The following is a 24,613-nucleotide window of genomic DNA, read 5'->3' on the forward strand; positions in this document are numbered from 1 at the left end:
CCGAACCAACCGGCAGAGAACATGAACGAAAGAAACGAGAAAAACGAGAGTTAGTTATGTTATTTTATGCTTTTATGCTCCGCTGCTACACACAGCGGACGGAGATTACCGTGCGTACTACTGCAAGTACACCCAAACTACCAGAGGCACGCGAATGCTACCCATTTTTGTTTTCTTTGTGGAAGGATTGAGGCATCTTCGAACTTCAGTTGTCCAGTCAAAGATCTTCCCTACGAAGCAGATCATGTTTGATCTTTTTTTGTGGACCTATTTCCCACCTTCAACTATTAAAAACCATAGAGAATTTATCATGTTTAGATTCAAGTTCTGTAAAGTTTGCTAACGCTTAAATGTTTCATGATGGTACGACGTTGCGGAAAGGTGTGAGTGCGAAAGGGCCAATGTTTTGTTGCCAGTTCTTTCACCCCTATATTCGTCCGGCGACAGGCCAGATGGAGATGCAGAGGGCTAAACATCGACCGACCGATCGAAGACGTGTGCGTCCCTTCCTTTTCACTGCAGGGAAAATAAATTACCACGCTGCACACCTGGAACTTTGCCATACCGGCCTCACACATACACACATCCCCATCCGCAGCACGGACGCATTCAATGCGAACGGTTTTGAATGTGTGCCCTGGATGTCCTGCTGGCTGTCGGTTCGAGCCGTGAAGAAGCAATGAGAAGCCAACGGCAAGGACGCCTCATCCTTGGAGGCCTTTCATCCACCAGGGGTTGTTTGGTTTGGGAATCGCTTCCTTCCACTGCGGAGTCAGCTGTTTGCTGTAGATGGATGCTGCCGTTCCCCGGCGCCTTCTAATTACGCTCCAATGGTTGACAGATAAATATCAATTTAACAGCGATGCCGAGGGCCGACTCACGAGGAGCAACTTAATTACTCGCGGCACATTCACTTGGGGACGGACGGTTCCCCTTCGGTTACACGCCACAGAAACGCTCATGCTTAGTGATCGAATCCTCTCGGCCATTCGCCGTTCGCATCTGTTCGCCCAACGCCCCAACCGATAAACTAAGAATGTTTCCACCGTCCTCCGTCTGTTTTCCCCTACTCGGCGTATTGCCAGTGCCGAAACTCATCAAAACATTCGTAAATTGGATAATAAAATGTGTCCTTCCCGCGTGATCTTCGCTGACAAGTTGGTCGCGGGCGTCTTGATGCACCGTGCAGGCGTACATTTGCGTACGCGAGACGTGAAAGACGTGCTGCTGGTAATCTCGTCTTGACGCTTCTGGACTGTATCAAAAACGGTATTCTTGGCGGTTAACGAGATTGACGCCTAATGATATCATCACTGCTGTGGACGTGCTGGACGTAATTCTTCCCACCCTCTTGAAGACGCCCTGCGACTCCGGGGTGGAGGGTGAGTAATTGTCAATTGGTTTGAAGACGATTCGAGTGGACAACTTTTTTATTAGTGAGGTCACTTTGTGGGAGCGCGTGAAGTTGAGCATTAGTTGGAGTAATTGTGTTGATCAGTTTGCACATACGCAGACCGTCAAAGTTAATCGAAAGCGGAGTTCTCCGCACATCCCACAGCACTGTGCTATCATTGCCGTGGAAAGGTGTCGGCGAAACGGCCACGGTTTCGTTATAAAAGTCGTTACCGCCGTGATAACTTGCGAGTGAGCGAAGAAAGTTAAAGGGCCTGCCACAGAAACGACCGTTACACATCCACGCTTGGTTGAACATCGGAGTAATGCGCTTGCAGTGGACGTAGCGGCTGTCACATACACACGAGAAGGGTGCATTATCGGGCTGTGAAGCAAACTAGAAGCGTACAGCGAGTTCGTGAAGCAAGCGATTTTCTTAAAGACGTTAGAAGGGTCGCTACGTCTTCGAGGAACTCGCAATGCTCCGGTACCTGTACCGTACCTGAGCAGCTCGCACTCGCGCATATGGCACACACTGTACAAGGGGAGTACAAGCCGAAGGAGTTGCTGGGCTCGACAGCGGAAATACAATAATTGCAGCTTGTTCCATATGGCTTGTGCCGGTACGCGAGGCGCACACGCGAGGTGCGGTCCGAAAATTGTTGTCGTCGTTGCCGATCGTTATCGTGCATTACCGACAACAGTGCCGAGGGTGTTGTATTCGTCTGAACGCCAACGGTTTCCTTTTTTTTTATTTAATAGTGAGATCCACCGACTTATCTCGGAGGCTTTCCTCGGCGGGTGTTGTTTTCCTTTCAGCAAACATCAAGAACAGCAATCATATTTCAGCGGTTTCGTCCGCTTCCTTTCACAGCCGAGGGTGAGGACGCCTTACGAATATTTGCGATTGTGTTTTATTTTCCCATATTTGATTCCGAACCGAACGGAATGAATTTGGATTGCAGTCAAACGCAAACACAGTGTGTGTGTGTGTGATTCGTCGACGTGGAGACGAACTTGAGACCACTGCGAAACTTCTACCGCACACTCCCGTCAGCACTTGTGCGTCTTCCTTTTCGGGGATCCTTTCGTACGGGCACAATGGACCCGGCGCATTCAAAGGTCTCCCCCCTTCGCTGGGTGAAGCCAGGGAGTTTGTACCCGTTTTGGCAAACGATATCTTCCGATCGGTACCGGGAGCTCGGGATGCTTGTTGCGGTTGAAGATGTTACCGGGTATGTAAACGACTGGTTTCGGAGTGTGTCTTGCCTTCTGCTCACTATTCACAATTCCTCCCCATCCAGCTCACCGTCCACACTCCAACACCCTCCTCATCACCGGTTGCATTCGACGACGGTGTGTAATATGATGATCCTCTCCGGAAGTGCTGATTATTATTAATTCTCCCACAAGAAGGCGATGGCGGAACGCAAAACCAGGGTAAGCGCATCGAAGAGACACTTTCGCCCCTAAACCGCAAAACGAGGTGGAGGACGTGGCTCGCGGCCGTACGATACCGTGCGAAAGGAAGTATCATGGCTGAGAACTGTCTCCTTCCGCTCGGAAGAAGCGATAGTGCGGTAGTGTGCGAATCTACCAGAGATTTTTTGTGTCTTTCGGTTGTTCTAGCGGTTTTACACTTGTTGTGAAGTGAAAAAAGAATTTGCTTCACAAATCACCCCTTTTTTTCTGGTCGGGTCATTTTTCTTCAGGCCAAACAACATTTCGATGGAAAATATGATGCGGGTTGGTGTAGTACGGTCCAGCGTTGCAGTGCCCAGTGCATCTTATGCAATTAGACCATGTAGAGGCATGTTCTCGCTTGGTTTGCTAAACAAAACACCAACCAAAAACACAACCGCACTCACTGCACTGGGCGTCCATTTTCATGGTCGTTACTGCAAACAATTATCAATTAGGGCTAATTAAATTTCGGGCCGACCGGGATTTATTTGGCAGCGAAGGCGACATTTACTAGAGATTTTTGTACATGCGCCACTCGGTGCATGTACATTGCCTGCTACCGTCTAGTGGGACCCCTTTTCCTTGTTATGGTGTGCGCAAGCAAGTGCACTTACTGCTCGTGTTTTGTGCTGGTCCACTGTCAGTACAAATCTTCAAGCTCAATTAGGCTCAATTGGAAGGAAGCGTGACAGATTTTGGGTTTCCTTGTTGTTGGTTTTTTGTTTGTTTCTTCATCCTTGCTCCGTCTCTAGTGCACTTCCTTTCACGCTGCCAATTGGAGGCAAGTTGATGCCTTTTTTATTAATCTTAATGTTTGTCGGGTACTGTGTACACCAGGTTACTTCCCGCTAGACATCTTCCAAGTTTTGTAAGTTACATAGTAAAATGATGTTTACAGGAGAATTGTTCTAGGCAAATTCCCATTAATCTTCCTCTTCTCACACTAAACACAGGACAGAATCAAAGTGCAAACATTGCGAATTCGGTACGAACGTCAACTTGGTTTTCTTAAACCCTTTTTTGTGAGCCTCATCGAGTCTGAGTTAAGATCGATTTTTGAATAAAAACATGGACAAAAAAAACATTGCCTAACCCTTTCCTTCATTTGCTTCAAAAAAACCAACCGCACGGAAACGACTTCATGGACGAAGTTTACCATTACCAGCGCATCTCCCCGTCTCTGATTGGTACATGGATGTCTTGCGTATGGGTTTCCTTGCTATCGTCTTTCGGCTGGAGGTTAAGGATTTTTAATGCATCAAACACGAACCCATCTCAGTTGTGGGTTGAAGCACGGGAGTCACGGCGCAGTACCCCGGCAAAGCGTACTGATACAATGCAAATGCAGTTCGCTCCGATGCGAATCGAGTTGCGAATATGACGCAGCAGCAGTAAATGGGTCGATAGCGAACGGATTGCGGAGAGAAGGGTCTACCGTTGCGGCCTGCCGTCTGCTATCGACATGCAACCTCCCCAGGCGATAACACCAACGGGCAACGGGAACTTTGATCGACTTTGTGACTTACCGGCCTGAGTACCGGGCTGAGTGATTCGCAACGACGTTTTCCCTGCTTTGTGTTGCGGCGCTGTTGCCGGCCAAGGAGCGTGGCAAGAAGGCAAGCAGCAGAATGAAGAAAAAAGTATATCCTCGGTTACGGAAATCATCCAAAGATTGCACATTGCGAGAGAAGCGAGTAATTAAAACTCATAAGTTCATTCTGCACGGTTTATTCATCACATCATCGTGCTCGGTATTTATCGTTGCCGGTTTTCCCGGTGGTACCGGTTCCCGGACGGCACCGCACCGCCCCACCCGACGCAACACATCTCGTCCTCGCACGTCAGTCAGTCAGGTCTGCACGTCGTTTGTCCTTGCTGTCGGGCTCTATCTCTGCGTCGTCTTTGCCTCATAATCTCTACTTAGTACGTTCTGCAGACTGTTGAATGTGTTGCCACCACCAGCAACTCCGCTCCGGATATAAATGCACCGCGTCGGAGGGAACGATCTGTTGGCAGGATATCTCACGAGCTCACCGGTTCACTGCTGCGCTCATTACATACGGAGAAGCGATATCTTGCTCTGCTCCGAGTGCCGGGCGGTCTCGCAGGCGGGAGGACGATAGGAGCACGACGTAAGAAATGCAACCGTTTGCAGAAAGCAAGAAAAGCCCGAAGGAAATTATTGCATCGCCGACTGGTTGGTTGCAGTGGCGCACAACTCCCTACGCCTAGCGAACAGAAACGGCAAGGCAAGAGTGCAATAGCAATAATACGGAACGCGCCATCTTCACCGTCGTCACAACCCTCCTGTTGCAAAACCCGGTTTCCCTGAGGCCTTCTTAGCGGTGGCGGTTTGAAGTGGCAACGGAGAAAGAAACGTGGCCAAACCGAGATGGTAAATATGCACAAGTTCTTCCAGTTCTATTTGAGTTGAATCTTTTGCGGGCTCTGGTTATCAACATTTCAGCACACGTCTCAAACCAACCGAGCCATTAATATGGTCGCCCCCTTGTGCCACACGAGCTCTCTCCCTCTCCCCATCACGGGTTCTTTTCATTCATCCTGCAGGCGTCGTTGGTGCACTGGTGAGAAAGGAATCCCTAAGCCATTCATATGAGGTTTCTTATGCAACCGAAGCAAATAGCTCGTATCCTCGGACATCAGCACCATTTCCGTCGAGTCGGTGGATTTTTTTCTCCATGTATTTACTCACGGCAAGGCGCAAAAACCCCTTCACTGGGGGGGTTGGGTGAGTGGCACGGAATCCATGAAAAGCGGATTTTCTTTCCTACCGGCTCGGTTTCGTTTTTGGAGCATCTTTTGCGCCATTTTTCTTCGCTGTGAGCGGCATGCACGGGGTTGGGAAAGCACCCGCAGGTCGGTCGGTGGTGCTACTTGTGGCCACCTTCACGTGTCTGCCCCATGCGAAACAATGATTATAGCGATGAACTTTGTTAATGTGTTCGTGTTTACGTTCATTTCAACCTTATTTACATTCGGTTACGAGCTGTGAAGCGTTCGCTTTGAGCACGGGAAATGCGAGGGAAAATTGTAACAGTTGTCGCATTAAATGTCTGCTAGTATTATTATGCCGGAAATGGAGCACCTAGTAGCGTGAGGTTGATTTGCATTTATTTCTTCATCTCCGGAGCACTTGCAACATTTAGTAATTTGAGTATATGTTTGTTTGTTTGTTTCTTCAATCAAATTATTTCGCGTTAAAAATGGATAAAAGTTTATTTTTTAAAGGTTCTTGATTTAATTTAGTAAACTTTAACGATTCGCTCGCTTTAATCCGGCGACCAGGAGGTTATTTTTTTCATTTTCCCGGATGCACTGTTCTGCATTTTCACGCTACCAAATCATCATCGTCTCCCCGGCGCGTAATAGATGCAGCAGAAAATTTGCAAAATGCCATCTCAGCCATGCAAAACCGTGCCGTGCTGGCTCTACCGAGCAGGCAAAGCCCATCGTAATGATTCCACCGATTCCGATTTGGACCACCGATGGAAAATACACTTTTGGGGTTTCCTTCTTGTTTCGGAGTTTGGGAATGTTTTACATTGAGTCAGTTTTATCTACAGCCCACACAGAGCGAAAATAAAAAAAACCGAATATGGCTGTTTAGTGGCGTGGTGATCGTGATGCGGACGTTCGAGAAGTAGGGATGCGTTGGTTTGTATTGGATAATCGGGTCCTACAGGTTCGGTACGGCTACAGCACCAGAATCGAAGAAGTGGAAAAATGAAAATGCATATTCCTCTCACTTCTCCCTTCGCTCCCCCATTCCACCCCCCTCTCGCAGTACACAAAAAACTGCAACCGTAGCGAATTCGTTGGTCAGGAATAGAGGAAAACCTTTTCTGTCTTCCGACATTTTCCCGCTCCGCCTTCGGCCGCTTACGGGCAGGGAATTTTTATATAAATGTTTATATACACACCTACACCTTCTGCTGCCGCCACCGGCAGCAACATTTGCATTATTAAAGAGTGTCGCGGTCATGTCACGGGGATCTCGGCCTGTCACATCCGGTCACCGTTTCGTTGCATGCTGCTGCATGCTTCGTTTATCACACCGAGCTGTCCAAGAATCGGACGCCCTGGCACTGCACAGCCACCGATAACAATGCAAATATGCGGTACGGTGCTGAGAAGCGGCCACCCGGACGGTGCAAAACGTCCGTGGATGTATATTGCCTTTGGCTGGTGTAAGGAGAAAATATAGCGTTGGGTAGGTTGGCCGCTGTACGGCAGTGCGATGGCCGCAGATAAATGCCATTGTCTTGTGTAATTATTTCCTTAACGTGGCACTCACAGTTCGGGCGGCGTTAATCGTGTTCGAAATGGTCGCCTTTCCACGTCTGAAGGCGATACATTCTATGCGCTATTTCAATCAACGCTAGAGACCACATCTCGACATCCTCCAACTAATGAGATGGGTAGATAATGAAAATGCATATTTTATTACCGAAAAATGGGTTCACAGCGCACCTTCAACAAGGGTGCCCTCAAGACATCACTCCGTGCGACCGTGATTTATTTCACTGTTTTTTTTTGTCTTCGGAAACAAACGCACACACACACACCCATGAGTTGGGTAAAAAATATTGATTTTAGCTCTTCTCGAGCCTCTCGTCCCCGATACTCCCTCGTTCCATCCACCTTTTTTGTTTCAAGTTGTTGCAGCAGTTGATGAAAATTCAACCCGTTCACTTGTTGGGGAATCATGTGCAAAGGAGTGATGTTTTTCCTCCCTTTTTTGTTGCTGTTGTTGTTGTTGTTTGATTGCAAGGAAAAAAGAGTTGGATCAAGCTATTGAGGAACCCCCGTCTTTTGCGGCGAGTTTCTCGAGAGGAACAAAACTCCGCCGACGGTGTTTCCTTCAGAACCGAAGACAAAGACAATTTTTGGGTGGAAACTGTGTGTATGTGTATTGAGGAAAACTGGAAAATGAAATGAAAAAGAAAATGCAAGCAGCAACCCCCGCAGAGTATGCGAGCGGCGGGATGGAAGAGTTCTACTTCAACAGCACGCACCAGAGGACGGAATGGTCGGTAGACACGGGCGACGAGACTAACCAAGTACGTAATGCAAGCGCTGTTTGAGCAGTGAAGAAAATTAATACAAAGCCGGAACAGATTCTCCGTGCGCAGCAGCCAAAACGGAGGGGGCCCAAACGTTACCCCTTTCGGGCTGCTTTTTTAGCTGATGACTTCTGAAGATGAAACGCATGAAAACATAAAATTTGCCAAAGCCCCGCACGAACATTGTGTGCGCATCCGGGGGTGGGTTTTTTTTTATTATGTTTTGGGGGAGGATCCAGGCCGTCTTTGTTTCACCGAAATCCTGCCAGCCGTCGTTGGGTTTTGTCTTAGACCAAGCAAGGCGCACTCGGCGACGCGGGATCATCATCCGCCCTAGGAGCGCTGCCATTGAGTCAGTCAGGGTGTGTACGAGGCGTCGTGCCTCGAGTTAGGAAGGGTCCGGGACGCATGGGAGTCTATTCGAGCGGGGTATTTGCATGTGGTCTTAGTCGGCAAATTATGCAATCCCTTGCAGGGGTGTACCGGACGATGCGTCTTACATTGGGAGTTTCTTCTCACATTGCGCACAAGAAATGATTTGTCACGCACCGGCACCGGCTTGAGCAGAAGTGCAGGAAAACTGTATATATGTGTGTTTGTGTGTGTGTGTGTGTGTGAGTGTATGTGTCGGTACAAGTGCATCATATCCCCAAGCACAGGCGGTACGATGTAGCCTTGTGCATCTTTGTGCATAACCTCCTTGAGAACGTATTTAATGAGTTTGCTTCTAGCGTGTGTACTGCGGCGTAGTTTGAGTGTTCCGATGTGAGCACCATCCAAGCAATGAAGTAGGGATTTTCCTCAAACTTTAAACCCCCATCCAAAAACCATCCCACACACACACATCATTTTTGTTCCCTTGGGTTCGCTGGTAGCATGTAAAATATTCGCTACCAAAACTGATGTCTTAAGCTGAGCCGCTAAACTTCCCATATGCAATACATTATTGCTCCGCTGAGTCAACACACGGCGAATTAACAACATAATGCACATTTGATAGTACTCTGCCGGCGAATTTTTTAATTTTCATCCCGACATGCCACGGTCGGCCACACCATCGGTACACACACACGCGCGCAAAAAGTGCATCGTCTGGATAGGCTAGGATGCACGATGCAGTTTTAGCAGCTGTTTGTTGGTTTGTTTGATTTATTTTTTATTTTTCAGGTCCACAAAAAAAAACGGCAACTCTACTTTGAGCTGTTGTGCATATCTTTAGTCAGATGCCATGGGTTTGTTGTTTGGTTTATTTTTGCCTGTTTCGTTGAATAACGATTAAAATTTTCGTCTAGCCAACTGACGTCGATGCATCGTAACAGTACGCTTTGCTGCTTCACCGACCGACGCAAAGTAGCTCTTGGTTGGTGGTTCTGTTGAAAATGCCTCTTCTGTTCCGTTTCCCCCCACGCTCGCACCGTTACCCTTATGCTACACCCACGCGGTGCATCGATCAGAAGTACGGCGTCTAAAATGAGTAAAAGTTATGGCAAAAGGTATGGCATTTTCGTTTTCATTTGCAAAAATATAAAAATCACATATTAAGCAATAATGAACCGGGCACGGTTGACTTGACTGCAATCGGCGGCAGGCAGCGGACGCGATGCAACGCGGTTTCGTACACAACGTACGGGTGTGGTCCCGCGGCAGATAAGGACCATTATTTGATTCTTGCAGTCAGCCATACCGAAACCACCACCGGGGTGGAAAAGGAAGCAACAAAAAATTAAGGAACCATCAAATTCAGGCTCAGGTTGTGGCTACGGAGCAGCAGAACGGTGGGAAGGATGCCTTTTTCCCTATGCAGCTCACGGAGATAGTACGGATCCGTTTGTCTGTGCACCGTGCGCTACTGTATGCACTTTTGGCGTAGTGTTTTTGAAACAAACCCAGAAATACGAGTGAAACAAAAACGAAAATTATGCCCATACGTTGCAGAATGGAAAGGAAGGCTATTGGAGTTTTGGGCGTTCAGTTTTTCGAGGTGTGATTAAGGAAGGAAATGAGTTGCCGTTGGTGCAGTTTTTTTGGACGAAAGAGTACGGGTTTATTTTTTTCTGTGTGTTGCTTACCTCGCGGATGTTCTGATGCAGAACGGGTGTAGAAAGGAAGTAAGGGACTCTTGGGCCCCTTCATAATGCTGCTGGCTAACTGACGAGTAGCAAACTCTGTCGAAGCCGTTGACGTAAGAAGACGAGTAACGTGCGTTTGACGCTACTTTAAACTTCCTTCTTAAAGACAGTGAGGTGAAACAGCAAAAAAAAGACATTCACTCCTCAAGAAGAGCTGTTTCCCACTGGAAGTAAGGTCTTCTTTCGATGAGTCATTCACCGACAGCGTCTGTACCGTGTGTGCCGCAGTGTGTCTAATTCGCGGACAGATACGGCCTGAATGTGGATTTAATCAACCGGACCACATGCTCATGCCAAAGGAACGCATTTCATTTCCAAAAGGTCACACACAGCAAAACGACTTGGGTGTGAAAATGGTCAACAATCGCCGATTCACATGAGTCATGCAGTGCAGCAGCAGCAGCAGCAGCAGAACGATTAATTAATTTGCATCTTGATGCATCTCGGGCAGCGTTCCCAACAACCGTTCCTTGATTAACCGAAACCGTATCACAAACATATGAGCTCCGGCCACTTGGCGCAAAACTCGGAAACGCAACCCGGCTGAATGAGTCGCCAAGTTTAATTGAAGTACGCTGCGCACTGCGAGAGCTTACGCAAGCAACGCACACAAAGTCCCCCAGGGACTTGGAGCGGTCCGATACGGATCTCTTATGGGAACGGAGATCCAGGCGTGGGTCGGTCCGAAGGAAAGGATTCATATTTCTCACCAAGCTGACCCCGATGGGCCCATGCTCTTCCGGGAAGCCGGAAATGGCATTGGTTCGGTGGACAACAGGAGGGCATTTCTCAGCGAAAGAGGCAAGACCCTAAGCCGCCGGTTCATCCGGGCCAAATCTGTAGCATGCGAAAGAATCGTTCCGAAGCGGGTGAAACCCTAGCGGGTGCGGTCAATTGCACCATTGCGAGGTGGGATTGTAGCTCACATGCTCCCAGGCTGGCCCTCTGCATTGGGACATTGCGAGAAATCCAACAATTGAACGCGTACGCGCACCCGACGACGGTTTTGACGATGTTCACGATGGTGTAAGCAAACGACCAATTGACGGATTAGTTGACGGTGGAAGAATGTGGAAGCATTTTTTGTAGTTGTTTTTGTTTCGTATCTGTTTATCTGTCCAGTTTCCCGCGCATATTGAGTACGCTTGGAGCAATTTCATCAATTGCTTGTTCCGTTCTGAGTTTCCCCGGGCAATGCATGCTTGGTAGAGGAGAAATGATGGTCAGGAAGTTGAAGAAGCAGAAGAAGTCAGCAATCGAACATATTTTCTGATAAATGTGTACTGCCATAAGCTGAAGTCTCACGAAGCGAGGGCTTCAAAAGGTATGCTCCTCATATGGTGTCACGCGCGGCCCGTAGCCGACCCGGAAGATGGATTATTGAAAAATTGAGCAACATTCATCGGGAACAGCGTGCATATGTGTTTTTGGACACCATTACCTTCCAGAAGGGAGACAGACAACTCCGTTCATCAGCGAAGAAGCAATTAATGCTCGTAAAATGGTTTATAAAGCCCATCAAACGGAGCCCTGGAGTGCTCATCAAACGGTGTTGAAGTTTTGGAAGTATGGTCGTGGGTCATTAGAATGGTCGAGCGGTGCAGTTGGACCATCTTAAAGCAAAAATTGATTGCGTTGAGGACTCACTCGACACACTCGATCGGTCATCCAAATATGCATACAACGTGTTTCCATCGGGCGCTGTCTTGAAGTCGGATTGACGGATGCCACGGTTACGGTTCAGTAGATAAATGACAAGTTCAAGAGAGAAGGTTTCGCGTCACTGCTGATGAGCTGTACGCGGGACGAGACTTAGATCTTCACATTACAAAACAGAAAGTTGCGCACATTTGGTCGGTGTGTCTTGTAAATGTACATGGGTCATTCGGTTTTTGAGTGTTGTACGATAAGTCGACGCTGTTCTGTTCGAATCGGGGGCGTCTAGCAGATCTCCTTATCGATACCAGATGGCTCTGGTGTTCTTGTTAGAAGCAAACTGCGAGCATCATGCTGTGTATAGCCTCTAGCGCTATTATCTTACACATTTCTCGAGAACAGTCATCGAGTATGTGCGGAGCAAAAGAAACGCTACTGTTGACGCGTTCTGGATAAAGAAGTGGGCGTTTTTGGACAGTGAGTATCTCCGCAACAGAGACCGCTCCGATTACTAATGTTTTAAATATTTTTCTAAAAATAAAACAAATGAAGCGCAATGAATTTCTAGCTTGCGCTGAAACATGAGTGCACTCTTAAGTTGCCAACGTTATTTTGCTTCAAAATAAAACAGTTGCTAGAAATTCCAAGGAACGTCACCGTGATGGTACGAAGTGGTAAAAAATAATCCTCATACGCGATTATGCGATCAAAGCACATTTGCAAATCATTTAATTGGGATTGCATAAAATACATTGAAATAAAAGTTGTCCCTGCAACGGCTCCAGTTCTGCTTCAGTAAGCGTAGTAGCACAGAAACAGTTGGTCCCAGTACATGTTCAGTTGCTTTGAAGCGTTTGCTCGCATGTTGATGAACTTCGTTGCGTTACGATGAACCGTAGTAAAGTAATCGCTTTACTAAAACCTCCACGATACGATATCAATTTAGTGGGAAATGTATTTTCAGTTTAAGCTAAAATAGTCTAAAAAAATATCGCAGAAATAGAAGTTATAAAGTTGAAATGAATCAAACAATTACTTTGTGAACATTTGTGAACTTTTGACATTTAAAGCATCATGTTCGTAACAACATTTGGTCCTCGTGAAAAGCTTAATCAAACTCCCTAGTGCGTGAAGAAAAACTAATTTAACCGATTGTTTAAAACTTGCCCGTGCTTCACCATAGCGCAACCAATCCAATGCTAACAAAGATGCGTAGCCCTACGAATGAATTGTGTGGGGATTTTGTACTATTCGCAACCCATCTTCTATGCGCATGTTTACCTTACTAGCGCCCCTAAAGCTTGGGAGTACAAGCTGGGCTCCGTGTACCGAATCGCCCGATAGCGACGAGAAGGACGTCCATGGGACAAAATGGGACGATGGTGAGGGGGACACATACACGCACACAAGCACACATCCCAGGAACAAGTGATGGGGTACAATTTCGTACTAAAAACTTGATAAAGCCTTCCAGGCATTAATCCTATTTTCTGCTGCTCGACCATGCGTGCGTATCCACCGCTCGAATCCACCGAAATCTCAAAGCCTTTCCGTCTGGGCAGTGAAACATAAATGCATATCGAATGCACTCGAATGCAGTTGGCAAAAACGGCACACATACGGCACACGCACATACGCACGTCGGACAAGTATCGAGTAAGCCCACGTACAGGCCTAACGCACACAGCTGCGTAATGCTCGCCACCCCCGGGATGGGGATTGGGAGTTCCATCAGAAGTGCATGTGCATGGTACATAGCATATATCAAATGGCATCTGACAAGGCTCGCGGTCCCTATCGCTCGCCCTCTCTCACTCTCGCTCTCTTGCTTGCTCGTCTACATCGCCCACTCCGGGTGCTCCCCAGAGCTGGGAGATTGGATCGATACCTTCGCCAGGAACTGGACATCAATTGGAGCAAAGCGCCAGATGCGCGCCCTTTACCGAGCGTCCGCCCCGTCCGGTTATGCTTGGGACGTCATTTGCTAAGTTTGAACCAGTGCTCCCGTCTACGGTGCGTTTGTCCATCTTTTCGTGCTTCCGTGGCAGTGATGTGTGGCATGTGCCCTTCGTGCACTTCGTGCGCCTCTAATGATCCTCCACCCTACAAAGCGCGGCATTCGCGAACGGTTCGTTTGTTCGTTCGTTTCATTTGTCCAGTTTTGTATGCCTAGCGCGTTTCCGTCGCCACAGCACATCTCGGACCTCGGACCGCGGCGAATACCCCAACACACCCACCCACCACTCGTGACCTCGTTCCACGTCTGGTCAAACGAAAACAAAAACCAGCTCCAGGAGGGTTTTGGGTTTTGCTGCCGCGAAGGACACTGTCGGCGGAGCATTCGGACGGTCCAAAGCCTATGTATCAGCAGCGAAGCGAGAGCTGCACCCGGACCGAATGCATCCACAATCTGCCCTGCATTTCGCTAGCGTGTGTCTGTGCATGCGTTCGATCTGTTTTTTTTTTCCCTGCCGGTATTCTTCGAAGCCCAGCGACATGGCAGGATATATTCGTCAGGATACGATATGCTGAGATGCTGCGTGAAACAAGGGGACACCGCATCAGGCATTCCTGACTGCTGCTGCTGCTGCTACACTCGCAAAGTTCATCCCTCATCACATCCGGTGCATTCGTCGGGTGGAAAATGTTGGTACACGGCTCGCTTTCGCTACAAGGCGAGAATGGAGTTGACCATGGGGTGGTCCAGCTACAGCACAGCATCTGATGTGGAGTTTGGTGATGGTGATGATTAATGCGCTTTTGCAAGCAAAACGCATTGGCAATAATGCTCGGTTGATCTCGATTTTCCTGGAGCCAGAGGTTTTTGTTATGTTTTATCCCGCTGGCTCCTATCTTTCTAGCATATTTCTCTACTATTGGGAAGCCCAGCTCCGTCCGCTATTCGGAATACCTTTCCGTTATTGGAGTTGTGGAATGCAGTTGTACATGGTCCGTTGTGTTGCGTAGTCTTCCGTGGTGAACGAACTTGGTTATATAAATTCGATTGTACATGATTCTCTTCGGTGATAGGTTCAGAATGGTTTGAGAGGTTAGAAGAATGAGATTTTTGGATAGTTTTACTTATTGACTAACAATTTTTGAATATTCCCAACTAAGGTTCTATAAGAGTCTTCATCAAGTGTTACTCATTTAAGGTTCATACTCTCACCGATGATATCTGTTTCATATCTTTTTCCTCCAAATTGATGCTATGATCAAAAAAGGAAGTTTTGGGATAAATCGATCCTGTATCTGTTTTGCAACTGCGCTAGCTTGTGTTTTCTTATCAATAGCAATGATACAACGTTCCATTGCAATGGTAATGGCATCGTTGCCATGAAACATGCCCGTGCTTATGTAAAAGCGTTCGCACAACGAACAACCTTTGCCCATCCAACGCCACTAAATCCAACCCAATCGGGAATACGCTTTTCGGGGCTGCAGCATTTGCAGTAAATAAAGTTTTGAAATGCAATTTTTAGCCTCCACCAGCTCGGGCGCACACAAACCCACACACACGGTGCTGGCTCGATTCGCGAATTTGCATAAAACCGTACACACATATTCGACGGGTTTTTGTTTCGCGAACATTCCCTGGCCCGGACCGAGGCCACCGCCCGGCATGCATTTGAATGCACTTTTTGTACGCAGGATGTGCGACACGCTTGTGCTGAATGGTGGACGGTGGGGGTTGCGGTGTTTTGGACACTCGCATTGGTCAGTGCTGCCCCAATGCACAAGAGCACCCTTTCTATCGCGCCAGCAGCTAATGGTGGTCGTAGTGGGTAGTGGGTGTAGAGTACTCTATGCACTTTTTCCCGCAGGTTTTCCGAAAATATCGCGGGTTTAGTAAATGGACGTTGCCTAGATGCACTTCTTCACGTCCCACGTTTCACCACCGGTCGGTCGGACGGGCGTTCGGTCAGGGTGTGTTGAACGATGTGCTGGATTCGGTTCGTTTTTTGCCGTTTCTCCACCGTTGTGCTGTGCGCGAATTGTACACGCCGAAAGGTGAAGGCAACGAAATGAAGCAGCCAAAAGCTCGTTAGTCTTGTGTGTCGGTGTGTGTGTTTTGGGAGGGGGACAATGGATCGGAGGAGGCAGTGGAGAGGGGTCGCTTTTTTCTCCTTTCGAGTTTGATGCGCCATGCAATCGGGTGCAGTTTGAAGCTGCAGCTGCATAGCCGCGACTCCACTGAGCGACAGCGTGTCAATCTTGTCAACGTTCCAGGCAAATAGGTAACGGATGCGGATGAAGCATAAAAGGCATTCTCTCTCTTTCTCTCTTTCACCCACCCCACCCACATGGAGTGTCATCGAATGACCGTGGGTTAGTGCAATGTTTCCGCCTGTCGGTTCGGTTATCGATCCTTGCGGCGGAAGGATTGTGTCAGGCATTGAGAAAAGGTCCAATAGGCAATGGGAAAAATCTTTCGGGATATTCGGAGCCCGGGACCGGACCCGCTGGTGGATGGGGCACTAATTCCGAGCATGATTCAATTTATATGCACATAAGCCATGCATCGCGAACGAAACGAGCGCGCGGGATAACGACCCGTTCTTGCCATGCTGTGCGGCTTGCAAGGGCTTACCGTGGGCCACCCATTCTATCCGCACTCTGCGCGGAAATGTGGCCTAACCTAAGCGTCCACCGGACGGTAGAAACATATGTACTAAACGAACGCGCAAACGGAAGGGCAGCAAAAGCCTAAACAACAAACCGCAAATGATTCGAGACCCGGGGGCCCACGTTTCGCTCAGTTATCGATCGATGGCGTCCATTTTGGCAAAGAATGGCGCATCCTTTTTTTTTTTTGGTGAAGCTTGTTCGCGCTTTCCTTCGGTCACTGCCCACTGCTTGGGATATTGAAACTTTGGAAAGGCAATAATTCGCGAGCTTGTAGCTTGTTATGAGACTTAAACAGAGGCTAAAACCTCGCCAGCGGATGAACGACATTTAACTTGGTTGATTAATTACGCCATTACTTTGGCCAGTCTGTACGGCAAAGTAAACTTGCTTTGAAGGTGTGTTTCTCCCTTTTAGCGTACAGGAACACACAGACCCGAACCGAAAGGAAGTTAACTGTGACCGCTGTGGTGCAATCGGTGCATTTTTCTTTCGCTGTCTGGTACGGTGCATTTAATTGCTCGCTGAACTGCGAATAATGTGTGTTCAACACAAGCTCTTTTCGGGGTCGTAAAAACGGGCTGTTACTTTGGTACAGATCGGTCAAATGTGTCGTTTTACTTGGACATTATGTAGATCCACCCCTTTTCTGGTGGAAATTTAGACGAAATATTCAGTTTCAGTACTTAACGCGAAACATTGGCTTTAAATTAAAATGTTTCAGGGTACGTATTAGACTGCAGATATTAAACTGCTTATTTAAAGGTCTTACATTCTATTACTTCCACTAATTTGATGTTGAAGTTGATTACCTTGAACAGAGAAATACCGGGAAAATAAAAGCAACATTGATTTGATGGACCGAGGTCAATGTGCACTGGACCGAACGTTGGCCAGAACACTGTACATCCCCAACAATACCACCCTCATTCATCCAAGCCAAGCCAATATTCATGCACTTCGGTTTCGTTACGAATGGAGCTACTGAAGCAGCATCAAACAACGCGGGCTATTGAGAAAACGCGGGGAGCACTCTGGTTCTTTTCCAGTAAAAGCCAATCCTTTAACTCGTATCGTCCTGCTTCCACAAGGAACAGAGATGAGGTGAGCCGCAGTGGGGGGGAACGAAGGAGGAAAAATAAAAAAAGAACTTTTCCTCTTTGTTTTACAATTAGAACCATCGAGAGAGTAGCACTGTTGAAACCGGTCAGTAGCTCGTAGCTCAATGTTGTCAAAGTTTCATCTTTGATTTCGATTCGACGTTCGGAGCTGCTCATTACGTGCGTTGCTCGGATGTGTAATGGCAGACATGCGTCTTCCCAGTCCGTGCACTTCCCATCGCATACAGTAGACTGTACATCTTCCACATTGGAAGCAGGAATAGAAAAAAGCCGGTGCTACTGAAGAGAATCAATTGCCAGCAGCAAAAATGCTACTCCTGCCCATCTTAGCTGTTCCGGCGTTTCTTTGAAACCCCGGATGCAGGCATGTGCGACAGAGCACTCGGCATTTTGTGTGCACTCAGTGTCAATGATACGAGTACGTGGGCAAAGATCCGCAAGGAGGGTCGAGAGCGCAACGAATAGAAAACAGTGCTAGCATTGCAAATAGACGGCTTCTTCTGTGTGGATGAGGGTGCTCTTTATTCTTGCAATGATAAGATACTAATGGTGCAGTTCTTGATTCCATTGCCTAAGGATACGGAAAGGCTTCAACCAGTTGGTGAAGATCCAACCGACCGAGGTCCTTCTATTCATTTTTAGAAATAATAGAAGCTACACATGTGAGTGATCCAGTTCGGTAGGCACCCCAAGCGGGTGGTTGTTTGGGGGCCACATCTTTACGCATCCTTGCATCATTGCAGCCCACGTAGCAGCAATACTTCTCCCGTAGATGAATTCCTGCAACAGCTTCTTGGTCCGGGAAAGATACGTTACGAGCCAACAGCTCCAAAGAAACTTCACGCACCAATGGGAAAAGCTTCCAAGGCACGATGAGAAATGTAAATTTACACTGCATGATGAAACATACCGCAATGAAAGAGACCCGAAAGCATTAACAAAACAAAAAATTGATCGCAAATTGGAACAGTTCACGTTGATGTTCTTGAGGGCGTTGTGGCTTCGTGTGTTGCCTCGTTGCTCTGCTTTTCCTTATCAAAAAAAAAAAAAAAAACGTTGAAGATGCAGGTGGAAATGTAAATACAACGTGAAAACCCCACCGGACGGTAATGGCGCCCAAGCAACAGAAGCTGGCTGGAGAAATCCCCAAGACATTAGGGAGGGCGTCGTACACAGGGGCGACGCATGGAGCAAGATCTGGCGCTCGAACATGATTGCAAAGTCGTAGGCCACAAATGCTGGTCTGCTTTGGGGAAAAAGTAGGTTTCGGCCAAACAAGCAAAGAAGACGGTAATGGTAGGGACAAAAAAAAACCTCCGGGTACTTATTAGTCAGTCCGGTATGGTTCGTCTTCTTCGTTTGCGCTGTGGCTTGTGGTATTTGGGTTCACCACGCATTCTTGGTTGCGATGTGGGATGACTTTTCGCTTTTCTGCAAATGGCTGGAGTGTGCCGGTGCCGGAGCCATCTGCGTTATGTCGAATGCGGGATTTGCTGAAAGCGCTACACAAACGAAACACATTGGTTCGATTTTACGCTCGCCCTGCAAACGGAGCGAATTTTGCTCTTCGAAAATGTGGCAAGAAAAAGATAAACTTGCCATCATAATCGAGCACCAACACACTCGATGGTTCGACAATCAATGGCCATTGAGTCGTACTGACGGGTTGTATGATGCATGGTCGGGTTTTGCAAAGTCCGCAGTTGAAAGAAAGCATCACAAAAGTAGGACATATCGCATAACAAAAGAGTTGCAATCCTTCTTGCCACGTCACAGGTACAAAAGCCGGTACGGCCCGGTGTCCCACAGGAGTGGATGCACCACGTCCATGACCGGACCGGTAAAGGATTATCATAACACACTTACCCCAGGGTCGCTTCTATCGCCTCCTTCTTCGTGCTCCTGTTTCGACCCAAACCCCAGAATACCCAAACTACCCGAAAGTGACGCTAGACTTCTTGGTCCTAATCGATTGGTCGCTGAAACACCAAAGACATCGGACATTGCCGTCGCATTTGAAGGATTACCAGAATGGGTTGCCAGGCGGGTCTTTGTTGGTGTAAATGTTTACCCATTTGCACCGCATGCACTTTCAACGCCCGCCGTGAGCTGGTTCACGGTTTCACACATTCATCATTATGCTCGTTCTGCCAAAGCATCTTTCCCGAGCTAGGCATGGAAGAGTTTCACCATCTGGCAAGATTTGCAGTGATGTATCGCGTGTCCCGGAGCAAGCTGCACTTCGGTTTCGATGTTGTTTTACACCATCAAAAGTATCGTGTTTCATCGGTAGCTCATGAAACGCCCGGTCCGGACCGGCCAACGTCCACCTTCGTCATACGGCCACTGGGTGGGATTTACAGTGTGTGGTTGACTGGACTTGCCGCAGAAAGTTAATTAAAGTACCATTTTTTGGTCTAGTTTTAATTTTCTTTGCAATACCCCGTAAACAAAATCCGTACACATGTGTTACATTCTTAAAAATACAAAATGCTCTTGAATGATCTTAACTCATCCGAAAAGGTTGAGCATATCCATTCCTAGCGCGATCCCAGTGCCGGATGATCGAAAGGTTCCATCCACCATTTCCGCATGAATAAACACACAAAAAATATGCCGATCACGTAAAAAACGCATTAGGCGAAAATGTTCTGTATCACCCATTTACGTTTCTTCCGGTTCCGGAGAACCCTCGGAGCTCATTGCACTCCGACATCTGAAGCGTGCCCACTGCTGTTGCTGCTGCAGTGCCCCAGTCACCTCATGGTGCGGTATGCCATCGGTACCGCAACAGCATGCGGTAAGCGATAGGCCGGTAAGGGTGCAGCAAAAGAACCAGGTGTCTTTGCCCTGCTTAGCGTTCTATCCGCGACTCTACCACTGCTAAAAGTCAATTGGCATAGGGCTGCTGAATCATGTTTACCATCTAAACAGGCGCGCGTCAATGTGGAAGGAACTCGTCGCAGGATCCTTAGGGGTATATGACTACCACGAGAAGATCGCTGAGACATCAACCAATATCATCCGCTTGTATCAAACATTTTGCTCTTATTTCCATCGATAGAATAGAGTGGCTTCAAAGGAGAAATGAATATCCTAATTCACAACCGTCCATACTCCGTACGCAGTCCACATCCGAAGGGATCTGCGAACGCCTTATGTCATGCGTTGATCGACAGCTTTTAGAACAGCTTGCGCCGAAACAATTCGAAGATGCGTGGCGAAGGATGGAACACAAAAAAAGTGCAACTATCCTCGGCATCATTCTTAAGGAAATCCAATTCCTTGCGGATGCGGGCGTGCGCTAATGAATCGGGCGCCCCCAACATAGGAAGACTCGTGCCAGCGAAACATGATTAGGGATTTCAATAAAGCGTAGCAATAAATCGGAACGAACCGGCTGCAGATCAGTCACAAGCTATCCTGCTGGTAGCAGTGCGATGCATTTGTGTTTTGGTCTCTTGCCATGCGGTTGCGTCGTCTTGTCTGTCCGGTCGGGCATTCTTACGATTCGGGTTCGCTTTTCCACGTGCGATTGAGAATGGTAATCATTTAGAACGCATGCAGACACCGTTGCATTGAGTCGGATAGGACATTAGGTGCAAGTTTTCTAAACGTTTTCACCACACTCTCCGTGAGGGTCGAGGGAAGCGAATCCGTTGAAATGGCACGGTTCGATGAGCGTCAATTTCACACCTTGCCCTCTAAGGCGGAACGTTGCAGTAATGACATTCAATTATAATTCAATTTGCCATGAAACGATTCCTACGGTGGTGCCACTTCCTGACTCGCTCAAAGAAAGAATGTCTTCCCCGGTGAGTTCATTTTCTAATTTCTTAACCCTGCTGTGAACCTGCTTTTGTGGCGTGCTGATGGGAGGTCACAGCGGTTAACGTTCGTTTCGGTGGAACTACTGGACGGAGACAGTACATGCATCAAGAAATCCTTACCACCTTCCGGTGTTCCGGGAAGCGAATGATGAGCAGAAGCGAAAAGGTTGGTGAGCAAAAAACAGACATACGAATGTCAAGGAAGGATGCGCCAAGACCGGAAGGACATGCACACGAAACTCTGAGATATCCTTCCAAGAGTACGGCTTGAACGGCGCAGTGTACCGAAGCAGTCCAGAAGCAGAAGCAGCATAAACAAAAGCCACCAGGAACAAGGTGACAATGTGCCCGGAGCATTATAATCCAGAGCCCAAAAGAAGCATAAAAACCAGAAACTCACACACAACATCGGGAAGATGAATTTCTTGCTGTCTTTTACGGAGCTAATGAATGGAGCGCAAGATGGGGGCACTGTGTAGACAAATAAATATGAAAGTTGCTCTGGATGTGTATCCGGAAATGTGTGCCGGAAGTGTGGTTGCTTCAAAAAAGTTTAAAGATAGACGGCACTTTAGTCGCCACACACATATTACTTGGTTGGGAGAGTGTTTGAATGGAAGGACGAAGAAATTAAGACCTTTGGCGTATCTTTTTTGGAAACATTAAAAAGAAGATTTTGCAATTGAGTAGGTGACTCGCACCCTTCAAAAACGATAACATTTAAAAAAAAAACGAACCACTCATACGGACTTTCATCGTTCCAAACGTTCCATCGAAAGCCATCTGGCTCGCCCGTGCCATACCGGCACAAGGTGATGATGTTGTGGCTCACCGTGCCGCACAGGGAAGGGATGGAACGAGAACAAACAAACTGCCGCACCTCACAGCACCAACCAACCATTCCCTGGACACCGGTTGCGTCCAGAGTTAAACGACCTCCGTTCCTCGCCATCGATAATCATCTCCCACCAACACACAAACCATATGTTGTGTCGGTTAAGAATGTTTGGTGAATGTTCCCGCAGGATGCGTGCTCGCAAAGCGCAAACGGTAAGAAACAATTCTTATAAGAATTTCCCCCACCTCAAAAGCACCGAAAGACCGCCTTTCGGAGCGGAACTGAAGAAAATGGAACGCCTTCCCGGTGACGTAAGCGTTTAAATGCCCGCACTCCCAGACGGCACGTGGCGGTTCGGTTTCTCGAGGTTTCCTTCGCTTACGAACACAGCCGTAAGACGTCGGCCCTTGTTGCGGTAGGTTGCGCGAAAGATCAGGGGAAGAAATCAACCGGCCGGAACCGTACCGAGCTCTGCAGGTAGTGGAAGAAAATTGTAGTGAGTTCCTCCTGCGTTCCAAAGGGGAAGTAGACCAATTTTCTTCAAGAAATCGAGTTTCTTTTGTTGCGCTGCTCTTGTGAACTGTACGTTGCATGAGCGTGATGCCACTCAGACTTTCTCAGAACGGTTAGAGACTTCAACGAGTGAAGCAGTCTTCGTCCGTGTAGCAGCACTGCGAGGACCTCGGATCCAACAATCCGTCCGTCAGTTGGTCCGGTTAAGTAAGCAAATTATAGTCGCAGCTGTCGCTTTGCTATTCTTCTCGGCGTCGTCATCGTTGTTGGTGTTGTTTTCGTTTTCGGCTCATCATGATCGAAAGTCAGCGATGCGACGAATGTGCGGCGTGCCATATGAGCCAGCGGACAGCCGTTATATCCTGCACCCTCGGTAAGTCGCGATATTGTCGAGCGTCTGGAGCGCGTTTGTGCGTTTGCCCTCGCTATAGTACGGTTGGAACCAGTTCGATTTTTCCAGCTACAGGAACTGGCAGAGAGCCTTCACGCATCAAACCACACTCGATGTCAATTCTTGGTCTAAGCAGCAGCCTTTCTCGAATAGCTGCGGGACCTTGAACTTTCGAGCCCGTGGTCTCTAGTTCTGGGCTTAGCTTAGCTTCTGCCACAGTACAGGAAGGGTGCCCTGGACAAATGTGCAAAGCAGAAAAAGAACTCACCCCTCGGCGCAAATGCCGCCGAATGCCCATCTGCACACGAACCCCCGACAACGATCTTTACCGTTGTGTTGGTTGACAAAAGAAAAAGGACCCCGCTACAATGGGACCTCCCGATGGCGAGGAATCACGCAAAAGGGAGAGACGCGCATGCGATGGTATGCGTGGTACGGAGGGAACCATCCCCGTACTTAGGGGTTCGATCGCTCAGCCCTTAGCGCAAACTTAGTGAGCGACTGCAGGGGACATCGTGTAGGTAAGCTGTCCTTCCCGGCTGTCCCGGCTTGCATGAGTATAAGTGTGGTTGGTTGCTTCAGCCAAATCGACGGTGAGCAACAGACGCGATCGAGGTCTGCAGCTGCATCTATGACGTAAAGGAGTGCCAGTTTTCGAGAAGGGGAAGACGCGTCGATCTCACCCCGATGGATCTAGTCGAAGGGTCGAAGGACGCCAGCAGAAAACCTTCAGCTCAACATCAATTGCCATTGTGTTTGGTTCGTGTTGTGTTTTTATTCTTTCTCTTCTTTCGTAGTGGAAATCTCGCTGTGGAAAGGTGAGCGAACGAGGGATAGCAAAGAATGTTTGTAAAGGTGGCACTCCGCTTACGCTGATTTGGAAGGACTCTAAATGAAGGTACCGAGGTCGAAGCGGATCCCTTCCATGCGGGATTTTGTGCAAATTGGAAGGTCTCGCGTTTGTTTCGCTATCACAGCTCGAGGAACGCGATGGTTTGTGTTGGAACGGGGAGAGACGGGGAAGTTCTAATGCCGGACAAGAACGGAAGGGATCAGAGCATACGAGCTGGGACGCGAGAACACACATCTGCCCATTCGTCGTAGCAACTATGTCTGGAAGGATTGTAAAGCGGATATATCAACGTTAACCAAGAAGGGATAACGGGTCTGTTAATGCTACGAATACTTTTCATTAGATAACATAACGAGGATTGATTTTGATGAAAAAATGAATAAAACGTAAAGACAAAATCATTTGTAGAATTAAAATGATGCTTGTTTTGCGAAGAAAATTAAAACTGACCAAGAATTCAAGATTGAATAATATGAGTTGAGTTATTTTTGAATTAAAAAGTATTGCAATTGATGTCTGTTGCTTAAAAACTATCATCAGGAACTACAGGAACTTTATGTGTTTAACGTTAAACTTTTTTCAAACATTCGTAGTTCTGATTGTACTTCAAATGAGTCAAAATTGGTTATATCTCGTGATAATGCGCATACAACACTTTTATGAGACAGTTTAAAGGGCAACAACTCGGAAGTTGGATTTTTAGAGGAAAAATTGGC

General features: G+C 47.7%; 1 protein-coding gene across 1 annotated transcript in view; it reads right to left on the minus strand.

Moving 5' to 3' along the window:
• The window catches only part of LOC128709619 (uncharacterized protein DDB_G0271670-like), a 38,948-nt gene that overhangs the window by 430 nt on the left and 13,905 nt on the right, over nucleotides 1–24,613 (minus strand). The gene's annotated exons all lie outside the window — the stretch shown is intronic.

This window comes from Anopheles marshallii, chromosome 2 (genome assembly GCF_943734725.1).
Source record: "Anopheles marshallii chromosome 2, idAnoMarsDA_429_01, whole genome shotgun sequence".
Taxonomy (NCBI): Eukaryota; Metazoa; Arthropoda; class Insecta; order Diptera; family Culicidae; genus Anopheles; species Anopheles marshallii.